Source organism: Leucoraja erinacea, unplaced genomic scaffold, assembly GCF_028641065.1.
Source record: "Leucoraja erinacea ecotype New England unplaced genomic scaffold, Leri_hhj_1 Leri_388S, whole genome shotgun sequence".
Lineage (NCBI taxonomy): Eukaryota > Metazoa > Chordata > Chondrichthyes > Rajiformes > Rajidae > Leucoraja > Leucoraja erinaceus.
In genome coordinates, this window is record NW_026576289.1 from 87,170 (window position 1) to 99,256 (window position 12,087).

The 12,087-nt window shown below is 55.8% G+C and overlaps 1 pseudogene; it reads left to right on the forward strand.

Moving 5' to 3' along the window:
* The first annotated feature begins 5,431 nt into the window (after positions 1–5,431).
* Positions 5,432–10,952, forward strand: LOC129693681 (zinc finger protein 135-like; annotated as a pseudogene).
* Positions 10,953–12,087: the final 1,135 nt, after the last annotated feature.

Sequence of the window (12,087 nt, forward strand, 5' to 3'; positions counted from 1 at the left end):
TCTCCTTTGCCTCTATCACCTGGCATTGGAGGAATTCCTGGGCATTTCTGTGGGACTCCCTCGCCTGCAAGATACACTGCCTGGCTTTACTGCATTCCTCAGATAGCCCTTCCCCTTCTCTAGCACTTTCTTCAGCGCTGGCCCTAGCTTCTCTCAGTTGCTCTTCCAGTCTATCTACCTGTCTCTGCATTTTTGCTACCTGCTATGATAGTCACGCTAGCCAAACTGCCTTTTCCTGCCCTTTATTATACGCCTTGCTTTCCGTCCATTGAGCAGCAGCTACTGCAGGCTGCTGTGCTGTCAACAATGCTATCACCCATTGTTTGGTGAGATTGATTTTTTTAAACAGATAAGAGGAGATTCTCTCCTCCATCTTGCTACGTTCTCTCACCCCCTCTGGCAAATCACATATTCCAAACCACCGAGGTCCTGTCATGGTCGCCATTCTGTAGGGGTATTGCGTTTCCCTTTATTTCCCTTCGGGCCAACTGCCCGAGTTATTCTCTCCCTTGTCGGAGGGTCAAACGGCCACCACTCCACTCGAGCGGTTCCCAAGAGAGAGAATACAACAAAAGGGATTCCCCTAGGTTCTAGACCTCGGAATTATGGTGGGATATGATAAAAAGTTGAATTGACCAGAGTGTGCTGATGAGGGAAAACAGAAACCAAGATGGACTCAAAGCAAGTCTAAAATTTACAGGCTTTATTGAACAATGAGAAATCGAATCTCACCAACACTACATAATACGTGGCTAAACTTATGCTTTAAACTAAGACTATGGACGGAAAACTATCGGTCACGTTGTAAAACTTACTTTACACAATTTTACCTGCAAGTATATTCCCCCCCCCCCCCCCCTTTTATCTCAACAATGCTATCCTATTTCGGGAATTTCACCAGGTCACTGGGATACTTACAGTTTGGGCTCACGAGCCGTCCAGCAGAGCAGGAAGAAAGAGAGAAAGAGTTCTGGCTTGATCCTGATCTTCCTTTGAAACCCCCAGGTGGTCCTCTGGATGAAAAGGGTCTTTTGATGATTCCCAGTTTCGATCTGGCATGAACAATAGGCTTTCGATGATAAGGGGTTTGCTGATGTCATGATCCCTCAGCCTGATCGTTATCCCATCGCCTGGACGGGCTCCTATTATCTCGATGGATGGGTCATCCTGCTGAGGCTTGGTTCCTTCCTTTGTGTATCCAAGATAATCTCGTTATCTCCGTCTCAGCCTTTCCTCCCCAGCCTTTCCTCCCCACACCATTCGCCCAGTTGTTTGATGCGCAAGTCCACATGCCAGACAGGTTTGTGGATTGGGGGTTATTCCTTTGCAGCCAGCAAATTTGTCTTTTTAAAATGTCCATGTCCTTATCAGAGTTCTTCCATGATTTTGGAGGATTTGCCCCAATAACTTACAGTGAGCAAACGGCCAATGTTCTTCAAGCACTCTGGCTGTTGTTGTCCCTTCAGCTCTCACTTCTATCTACCGTCATTTCTCCCCACTTTTGGAATTGTGAAGTAGGCTAAATGTCACTCAGGCTTATCCCGATTTCCATAATTATTTACAGCGCAAAAATTGACAATTTCAGCGGGTTTTAATGGGCCCGCTACGCTGGAAACAATGGTAAGTGCCTACCCGCAGTTCATCGCGCGTACTCCAGTTGGCGTAGCGTAGCAACAGTGGGTCATGGGTCGTGACCCGACTGCCGTGAAACCTCCCTATAAGAATTTACACAAGGATGGTTTAATATTTGGGAGCCTTTTGTCCTTGATTTCGGTCCTCAACTACAAACAGGACATTACTGACACGTGAACATTACTAGTACTTGGCAAAGATCTTAGAGCAGAGCAAGATGGGTTACTCTCACGCAAACGTGTAGTATGCTCATGGGCGGATTCATGGGTGATTATAGGACCCATTTTAGCGACCAGACTCCGCCATCTTGCTTCCGGCCAAAGATTGGATCCGCAGCGGGGAGAGGGAGTGTGGGGTCCGGGGCAGCGGGGAGAGGGAGTGTGGGGCCCGGGGCAGCGGGAGAGGGAGTGTGGGGCCCGGGGCAGCGGGGAGAGGGAGTGTGGGGCCCGGGGCAGCGGGGAGAGGGAGTGTGGGGCCCGGGGCAGCGGGGAGAGGGAGTGTGGGGCCCGGGGCAGTGGGGAGAGGGAGTGTGGGGCCCGGGGCAGCGGGGAGAGGGAGTGTGGGGCCCCAGCGGGGAGAGGGAGTGTGGGGCCCGGGGGAGCGGGGGAGTGGGTGTGGGGCAGCGGGGAGAGGGAGTGTGGGGCCCGGGGAGAGGGAGTGTGGGGCCCGGGGAGAGGGAGTGTGGGGCCCGGGGAGAGAGAGTACGGGGCCCGGGGCAGCGGGGAGAGGGAGTGTGGGGCCCGGGGCCCGGGGCAGCGGGGAGAGGGGGGGCGGGGCCCGGGGCAGCGGGGAGAGGGAGCGTGGGGCCCGGGGCAGTGGGGAGAGGGAGTGTGGGGCCGGGGCAGCGGGGGAGAGGGAGTGTGGGGCCCGGGGAGAGGGAGTGTGGGGCCCGGGGCAGCGGGGGAGAGGGAGTGTGGGTGGGGCCCGGGGCAGCGAGGAGAGGGAGCGTGGGGCCCGGGGGCAGCGGGGAGAGGGAGCGTGGGGCCCGGGGCAGCAGGGGAGAGGGAGTGTGGGGCCCGGGGCAGCGGGGAGAGGGAGTGTGGGGCCCGGGGCAGCGGGGAGAGGGAGAGTGCGGGGCCCGGGGAGAGGGAGTGTGGGGCCCGGGGCAGCGGGGAGAGGGAGTGTGGGGCCCGGGGCAGCGGGGAGAGGGAGTGTGGGGCCCGGGGCAGCGGGGAGAGGGAGTGTGGGGTCCGGGGCAGCGGGGAGAGGGAGTGTGGGGCCCGGGGCAGCGGGGAGAAGGAGTGTGGGGCCCGGGGCAGCGAGGAGAGAGAGTGTGGGGCCCGGGGCAGCGGGGGAGAGGGAGAGTGTGGGGCCCGGGGCAGCGGGGGAGAGGGAGCGTGGGGCCCGGGGCAGCGGGGGGGAGAGGGAGCGTGGGGCCCGGGGCAGCGGGGAGAGGGAGAGCGCGGCCCGGGGCAGCGGGGAGAGGGGCATAGGGGGGGGAAGACATTCTAGTGTGGGGGCAGGCGAGGGAGTGGGGGAAGTGGGGGGGGGGGGGGGGGGGAGAGTTCAGGGTGGGATAAGGCCTAGTGTGTGTGAAGTTGTGGGGAGGTTTACAATGTTTCTTATTTAATGTCCCCTGTCTAGTCTGAAATAAAGTTCATCATTGGATCAGAAGAAATATAATTGTGTGTGTTATATGATTATATACATTTATATCACATTCATGTATGTGTGTTTATAAACATTTTATTCTTTAACAAGAATTAACAGAATTACGAATCTAACCCTATATCACACACAAAAACTTCCCCCGCAATGTCAATTACCCTGCGGGTCAGGTCGGGTCGGTTCCGGTTACTATAAAATCAACATAAACTCTGCTTGTGAGCCATTTAGAATTAATGATTTAAAAAACATTAAAAAAAGACAATTACCAGAGTCAAATTATATTGTTGACAAGAATTATGATCTAATAGAATTATGAATCAAACCCTATATCACACACACAAACTGTTGCCCCGCAACGTTGATTACACCGCGAGTCGGGTCAGGTCGGCTCCGGTTACTAAAATGGGCGGGGAAAGATGCCCAGGATCCCCTCCGTCAACCCATTGTGGCCCATCTTGCTCCGCTCTAAGGTCTTTGGTACTTGGTGATTGCCGGGGTTAGAGACCTCCCCGTGACGTCAACCCGCCCCCCCCCCCCGTGACGTCACCCCGCCCCGCCCCCCCCCCCGTGACGTCACCCCGCCCCGCCCCCCGTGAAATCAACCCACCCCGCGCCCCCGTGACGTCAACCCGCCCCCCCCCCCCCCCGTGTTAAAGAGGGAACTGCAGATGCTGGAGAATCGAAGGTTACACAGAAAAGCTGGAGAAACTCAGCGGGTGCAGCAGCATCTATGGAGCGAAGGAAATAGGCAACGTTTCGGGCCGAAACCCTTCTTCAGACTGATCAGGGGTGGGGGTGGGTGGGGACAAGAAAGGGAAAAGGAGGAGTAGCTGGAAGGCTGGAGGGTGGGAGGAGACAGCAGGGGAGCTGAGGAAGGGGAGGAGACAGCAAGGACTAACAGAATTGGGCGAAGTCGATGTTCATTCCCCCGGGGTGCAGACTCCCCAAACGGAATATGAGGTGCTGTTCCTCCAATTTCCGGTGCTGCTCGCTGTGGCCATGGAGGAGACCCAGGACAGAGAGGTCGGAGACGGAGTGGGAGGGGGAGTTGAAGTGCTGAGCCACCGGGAGGTCAGCTAGGTTATTGCGTTCCAGGTGCGACAGAGGTTTACCTGCATCTCTTCCAACCTCATCTATTGCGTCCGCTGCTCTAGATGTCAGCAGATCTATATCGGTGAGACCAAGCGGAGGTTGGGCGATCGTTTCGCCGAACACCTCCGCTCGGTCCGCAATAACCTAGCTGACCTCCCGGTGGCTCAGCACTTCAACTCCCCCTCCCACTCCGTCTCCGACCTCTCTGTCCTGGGTCTCCTCCATGGCCACAGCGAGCAGCACCGGAAATTGGAGGAACAGCACCTCATATTCCGTTTGGGGAGTCTGCACCCCGGGGGAATGAACATCGACTTCGCCCAATTCTGTTAGTCCTTGCTGTCTCCTCCCCTTCCTCAGCTCCCCTGCTGTCTCCTCCCACCCTCCAGCCTTCCAGCTACTCCTCCTTTTCCCTTTCTTGTCCCCACCCACCCCCACCCCTGATCAGTCTGAAGAAGGGTTTCGGCCCGAAACTTTGCCTATTTCCTTCGCTCCATAGATGCTGCTGCACCCGCTGAGTTTCTCCAGCTTTTCTGTGTAACCGCCCCCCCGTGACGTCAACCCACCCCGCCCCCGTGACGTCAACCCGCCCCGCCCCCCCGTGAAGTCAACCCACCCCGCCCCCGTGACGTCACCTCGTCCCGCTCCCCCGTGACGTCCACCCGCCCCGCCCCCTTGCGCCGTGACGTCATCGCCAATCGGAGGGAGTTGCGTCAGGACGAAGTTGCAAGATGGCGGTTGTTTTAAACGTTGAAGGTGAAGACAAAATGCTGCAGTAACTCAGCGGGACAGACGGACAGAGAGAGACGGACAGAGAGATAGACGGACAGAGAGACGGACAGACGGACAGAGAGACGGGCAGAGAGACGGGCAGACGGACAGAGAGAGACGGACAGAGAGAGAGAGACGGACAGAGAGAGAGAGAGAGAGAGAGAGACGGACAGAGAGAGACGGACAGAGAGACGGACAGACGGGCAGAGAGAGACGGACAGACGGACAGAGAGATAGAGACGGACAGAGAGAGACGGACAGAGAGACGGGCAGAGAGACGGGCAGAGAGATAGAGAGATAGAGACGGACAGAGAGATAGACGGACAGACGGGCAGACAGAGAGATAGACAGACAGACGGACAGACGGGCAGAGAGACGGACAGAGAGAGACAGACGGACGGACAGAGAGAGACGGACAGACGGACAGAGAGATAGACGGGCAGACGGGCAGCAGCACCAGCAGCTCTGGACAGAAGGAATTGGGCGACGTTTCAGGTCGAGGCCCTTCTTCAGACTGAAGGTAGACACAAAAAAATGCTGGAGTAACATTGTCATAGAGTGATAGTGAAACAGGCCTTTCGGCCCAACAGTACAGTAAAGTCTCCTTTATTGGCATTAAGGTTAACGCTAACCCTAACCCTAACCCTAATGCATTTAAACTTGTTAGTTTGAACAAAATTAAATACCTCGCAGTCATAACAGAGAATAAAATAACAGAACACACAATGAACACAGTTCAACATATTTGCTATATTTAAGAGGGAGTTAGATGTGGCCCTTGTGGCTAAAGGGATCAGGGGGTATGGAGAGAAGGCATGTACAGGATACTGAGTTGGATGATCAGCCATGTTCATATTGAATGGCAGTGCAGGCTCGAAGGGCCGAATGGCCTACTCCTGCACCTATTTTCTACGAATCTATGAACATCCACCACAGTGAGTCCACCAGGCATTTCCTCTCTATGATAGACAATAGATGCAGGAGGAGGTCATTCGGCCCTTCGAGCCAGCACCACCATTCATTGTGATCATGGCTGATCGTCCCCTATCAATAATCCGTGCCTGCCTTCTCCCTATATCCCTTGATTCCACTAGGCCCATAGAGCTCTATCTAACTCTCTCTTAAATCCATCCAGTGACTTGGCCTCCACTGCCCTCTGTGGCAGGGAATTCCATAAATTTACTACTCTCTGGGTGAAAAAGTTTTTTCTCACCTCAGACTTGAATGACCCCCCCCCTTTATTCTCAGACTGTGGCCCCTGGTTCTGGACTCGCCCAACATTGGGAACATTTTTCCTGCATCTAGTTTGTCCAGTCCTTTTATAATTTTATATATTTTTATAAGATCCCCTTCATCCTTCTGAACTCCAGTGAATACAAGCCTAGTCTTTTCAATCTTTCCTCATATGACAGTCCCGCCATCCCAGGGATCAATCTCGTGAACCTACTCTGCACTGCCTCAATCACAAGGATGTCCTTCCTGAAATTAGGAGATCAAATCTGTACACAATACTGCAGATGTGGTCTCACCAGAGCCCAAGACAACTGCAAAATAACCTCTGTTCTGGATGCTTCTGTATCTATATCTTGACGTATAATCACCATCACTGGTTGTCACATAAGTTAGGAGGGTTATCTGCAAAGAGGCAATTAAATATTAAAGTGGGTAATATCGATTGTTTCCAGCTTTGTCTCGAAGTTCTTGATGTCAGGTGCAGTGTGAATGTCATGGTGGAGATGATTCCATTGGTGAATTGTCTTTGGGTACAGTGAATACCTATAACAATCTTTATTTCCTTCAGTCTGAAGAAGGGTTTCGACCCGAAACGTCGCCTATTTCCTTCACTCCATAGATGCTGCCTCACCCGCTGAGTTTCTCCAGCATTTTTGTCTACCTACAGTCTTTATTTGTTGGGGTGATGTTGTATTTGAAAACCCCCGATTGCCTGGTCTTTGTTTGACTGGATGAATTTGTAGATCGAAGATGACTCTTGATGTTGCTTGGAATATAGATGCATTTCTTCATAGATGGTCGTCAGGCATAATTTGATCCTATTGTCTTGAAGAGTTTCCCACTCTAGATCAGCAAGGATTTTAGTGATACTGGATTCCCTGCTGTAATCACCAACGGTAAACCTTGCAGCTCCAGAGAGTTTCAAGAGAGTTTCAAGTTTCATCCATTCCTTCTCTCTATAGATGATGCCTCACCGCTGAGTTTCCCCAGCATTTTGTGTCTACCTTCGATTTTATCCAGCATCTGCCGTTCTTTCTCACACTTCTTCAGACTGATGTCAGGGGAGGGTTAGGGTTAGAAGGCTGGAAGGCTGAGCTCACCTCCCCTGCCCACGTATCCGGGCCACCACGGGGAGGGGGTGGGTGGAATGTGTGCAAACTCCACATGGACAGCGTTTGTGGTTGCCCTGCCCGGAGACATGCCCTTCGGCCCCTCTTGTTCGTGCTACCCCGGGCTGTCTGCAACACAATCTTGCACTGTTCTGCACTGGATATTGTATTTATTGCATTTGTGAGGGACGGAAGGAGGTCTGGGCGCCCTCTGGTCCTCCGACTGCAGCCCCTCCCTGGCGGCGGTAGGCTGCGGCGCACCGTCTTTGTACCGCCCCTGCCTATTGAAAGGTCTTGGTGCAGCGCCTCTAGTCCTCCCAGTGCAGCGCCTCTGGTCCTCCCAGTGCATCACGGGGCAGTGTGGGGGTACGTCACGGGGCAGGGAGGGGGTACATCACGGGGCAGTGTGGGGGTACGTCACGGGGCAGGGTGGGGGGTACATCACGGGGCAGGGAGTGGGGGTACATCACGGGGCAGGGTGGGGGTACATCACGGGGGCAGTGTGGGGGTACATCACGGGGCAGGTGGGGGTACATCACGGGGGGGGGGTGTGGGGGTACATCACGGGGCAGTGTGGGGGGTACATCACGGGGTGGGGGGCACGGGGCAGGGGGGGGGGGTACAACACGGGGCAGTGTGGGGGTACATCACGGGGCGGGGTGGGGGTATCACGGGGCAGTCACGGGGGCAGTGTGGGGGTACGTCACGGGGGCAGGGGGTACGTCACGGGGCAGAGTGGGGGTAGCAGGGGCAGTGTTACTGGCGGGGCATGGGGGTACGGGCGGGGCAGTGTGGGGGTACAACACTGTGCCCATCACGGGGGCAGGGTGGGGGTACATCACGGGGCAGGGTGGGGGTACATCACGGGGCAGTGTGGGGGTACATCCCGTCCCAGTCTGGGGGTACATCACGGGGCACTTGCTTCCACGGGGCAGTGTGTGGGGGTACGTCACGGGGCACCCTTTACATCACCAGGGTGGGGGTCACACACGGGGCAGGGTTCTTCCCCTCCCCTCACTTCCACGGGGCAGTGTGGGGGGTACAACACTACGTCACCATGTCAATTTGCCCCCCTGGGGCGGGCGGGACGACACTGTGCCCGGATGCTCTGCTCCCCCCCCCCTTCTCCCCCTTGCTTCCTCCCCCACCCTTTCCCCTCCATTCACACCCTCTCCCTTCTTCCCCCCCCTTCTTCCATCCCTCCCCCCCCCCTTGCCCCCCTCACCATCTCTCCTCCCCCCCCCCCCCTCACCATTTCTCCCCTCCTTCCCCCCCTCCCTTCTCCCCCTCTTCCTCCCCCCCCCCCCCCCCCCCCCCCTACTCCCTCCCCCCCCCCCCCCCCCCACCCCTTCAAACACTTGTAATGCTCACGCGTTAGTAATGTCCTGTTTGCCAGCTTGTTGACCCTCTGTGTTCCCCTCCTGCAGGGTTTAGGAGCCGTTGCTGTGGACGGAGAGACGGGGACGTGAGCGGCCATTGAGGGCGGCCAGGGTGCCAGTGAGCCCCCCCCCCCCCCATCTGCTCGGTGTGCGGGCTGAGCTTCGAGGGGCTGAGCTTCGATGGAGGACCACATGACGGGGCACAACAAGGAGAAGCGTTATGAGTGCGACGTGTGTGGCAAGGCCTGGCAGAGCCCGAGCCAGCTGGAGATCCACCGGCGGGTGCACACGGGAGAACGCCCCTTCGACTGCTCCACCTGCGGCAAGAGCTTTGCCCGGTTGTCGGGGCTGTTGCAGCACCAGCGGGTGCACAGCAGTGAGCGGCCCTTCACCTGCTCCGACTGTGGCAAAGGCTTCAAGTCGTCCATGGCCCTGAAGGCGCACAGGCGCCTGCACACCGGGGAGCGGCCCTACACCTGCAGCGACTGCGGCAAGGGCTTCACCCGCTCCAGCAACCTGCTGGTGCACCAGCGCACCCACACCGGGGAGCGCCCCTACACCTGCGCCCAGTGCGGCAAGGGCTTCACCCGCTCCAGCAGCCTGCTGAGAGCACCAGCGCACCCACACTGGCGAGCGCCCCTACACCTGCGCCCAGTGCGGCAAGGGCTTCACCCGCTCCACCTACCTGCTGGTGCACCAGCGCACCCACACTGGCGAGCGTCCCTTCACCTGCAGCGACTGTGGCAAGGGCTTCACCCGCTCCACCTACCTGCTGGAGCACCAGCGCACCCACACCGGCGAGCGCCCCTACACCTGCATCCAATGCGGCAAGGGTTTCACCCGCTCCAACTACCTGCTGCAGCACCAGCGCGCCCACACCGGTGATCACCCCTACACCTGCGCCCAGTGTGGCAAGGGCTTCACCCACGCCAGCCGCCTGCTGGATCACCAGCGCACCCACACCGGGGAGCGCCCCTACACCTGCATCCAGTGCGGCAAGGGCTTCACCTGCTCCAACTACCTGCTGGTGCACCAGCGCATCCACACCGGCGAGCGCCCCTTCACCTGCACCCAGTGCGGCAAGGGCTTCACCCGCTCCTGCAACCTGCTGCAACACCAGCGCACCCACACCGGCGAGCGTCCCTACACCTGCGCCCAGTGTGGCAAGGGCTTCACCCGCTCCTGCAAGCTGCTGCAACACCAGCGTACCCACACCAGCGAGCGTCCATACACCTGCGCCCAGTGCGGCAAGGGCTTCACCAGCTCCACCTATCTGTTGTCCCACCAGCAGGTGCACGCCGGCGACCGTCCCTTCCCCAGCCCGGTGTGTGGAGAGCGTTTTGCCACGGCCTCCCATGGCGTCTCACCAGCACGTGCACACCAGTGGCCAGCCCTACGACTGCCCGTACTGCGATGAGCCATTTGACGGCTTGCGGGGGTCGTGGCATCACCGGCAGGCCCACGCCGGCAACGGGTTGTTCACACTGCAACAAACGTTTCAAGAACGCACGGGGGCTGCGGGAGCAGCAGTGGATACACAGACCATGATGGAGAAGGTGAGGACAGACTCTACGATGGCAGTATAAAACTGGACCATCATTGCCTGTGGCAGATTGTGTTTTCCGCAAGAAGTACATCCTCTGTTGGGCTTTTTTGACTGTGGAGTCGATGGTGGCCTCCCATTGATCTATCCGACAATGATCTATTCCACATTTTAATTGAACCATTCCCTTGCCCTGTTTTCACTCCTTACACTTCCTTCTTTCTGTACCTCCCATCAGACTGAAGACCTCGAGCCGAAACGTCACGCATTCCTTCTCTCCACAGACGCTGCCCGACCCACTGAGTGACTCCAGCACTGTGACCTTCTACCCACTCATGCCTCCCCCATGTGATACAGCGGCAATCACTGGAGGGGCGGTGCCGGTAGTCCCCCTCGCATTGGGGGTGACGTCAGGGGGCTGGTCGTGCACGACGTACGTGTGGCAGACGTCACGGCGCAGGGCGGCAAGCTTACGGGCGGGTGGGCGGCTCGACCCGGTGCCTGGATGTTATCATAATTGATAAAAGGAGCGAATGAGAATATCCTAGTTATGTAAAAATTAGTAAGATTAAATGAGAACTTACCAGTTTGAAGTTTGATCTTTATTTTATGAGGAGTAACGTTGAGGGATTACGTGAAGTCCCCGCCAGTACGCATGTGTGTCAATTTTCAAAGCAGCGGTGTGAAATCACAGACAACAGTAAATGAACTGAACATAGTAAGATTAGAGAAATAGGACACCAGTTGAACTTTATGATCGAGGGTGGGCGTGGAGGGCACGTAATCCCTCAACGTTACTCCTCATAAAATAAAGATCAAACTTCAAACTGGTAAGTTCTCGTTTAATCTTACTATTTTACTTCGTAGTCACGTGAGTGATGACGTAAAGATTTTAAAGCTCTGTGATTTCATGCCGTGGAAACGAGTCCAGGCGTCATACACTGCATCAGTAGACCAATGATGAGTGAACATTAAGAATGCATTCAGACATGACATATAGACATGTTGATGCTATTAATGAACAATAGTGGCAATAGTAACCTCCCTCAACCTGGAGGAAGTATGAACCATACCTAACATAGAGTTGGCAAATACCCCTGATCTGGTAATAGGTTTATTCTGAATATTTGGACAGATCAATAGTTTGACCTTCCTGCAACCGCTAGGATGTGATCCATCCCTGCTGCTGAGGTATAGTGGTCCTGGTGGAGTGAGACTCAATGTCAATGCACACTCCTGTATATGCCAGACCCATATAACCATCTGGAGAAGGTTCGTAGTGATTCCTTCTAACGAGGTTTTATGTAACTAACAATATTGCTGTCAGAGCCTATAAGGTTCTTAGGAACCTTGACATAGATGCGTGATCACACGCAACCCAAGGTCCATGGGATATGCAACTCTAGTTTGGTCTTGTGTCCCTGTCTAATCTGCTTGACTAATCATAAATAAAACCTGTTATTATAGCCCGCAGATATGATCATCCTATCCATTGTAGCAATGACTGGACCCGTAGTGCTGTAGTCAGCACCATGGCATAATCACTAGTACGTGAGTTTGACCATGGACAGGGATGTTGCTGGTGCCCATCGGTGAAGTGACGTAGTACAATGTTAACAACCCATATCTCTGCGTCCCTATGCCTGGGAGGTTTTAAGTTGACGACACCTTCATATTCTAGATGTCAGAGGGTGAGACGGGACAGTGATTTATGTTCTCCACA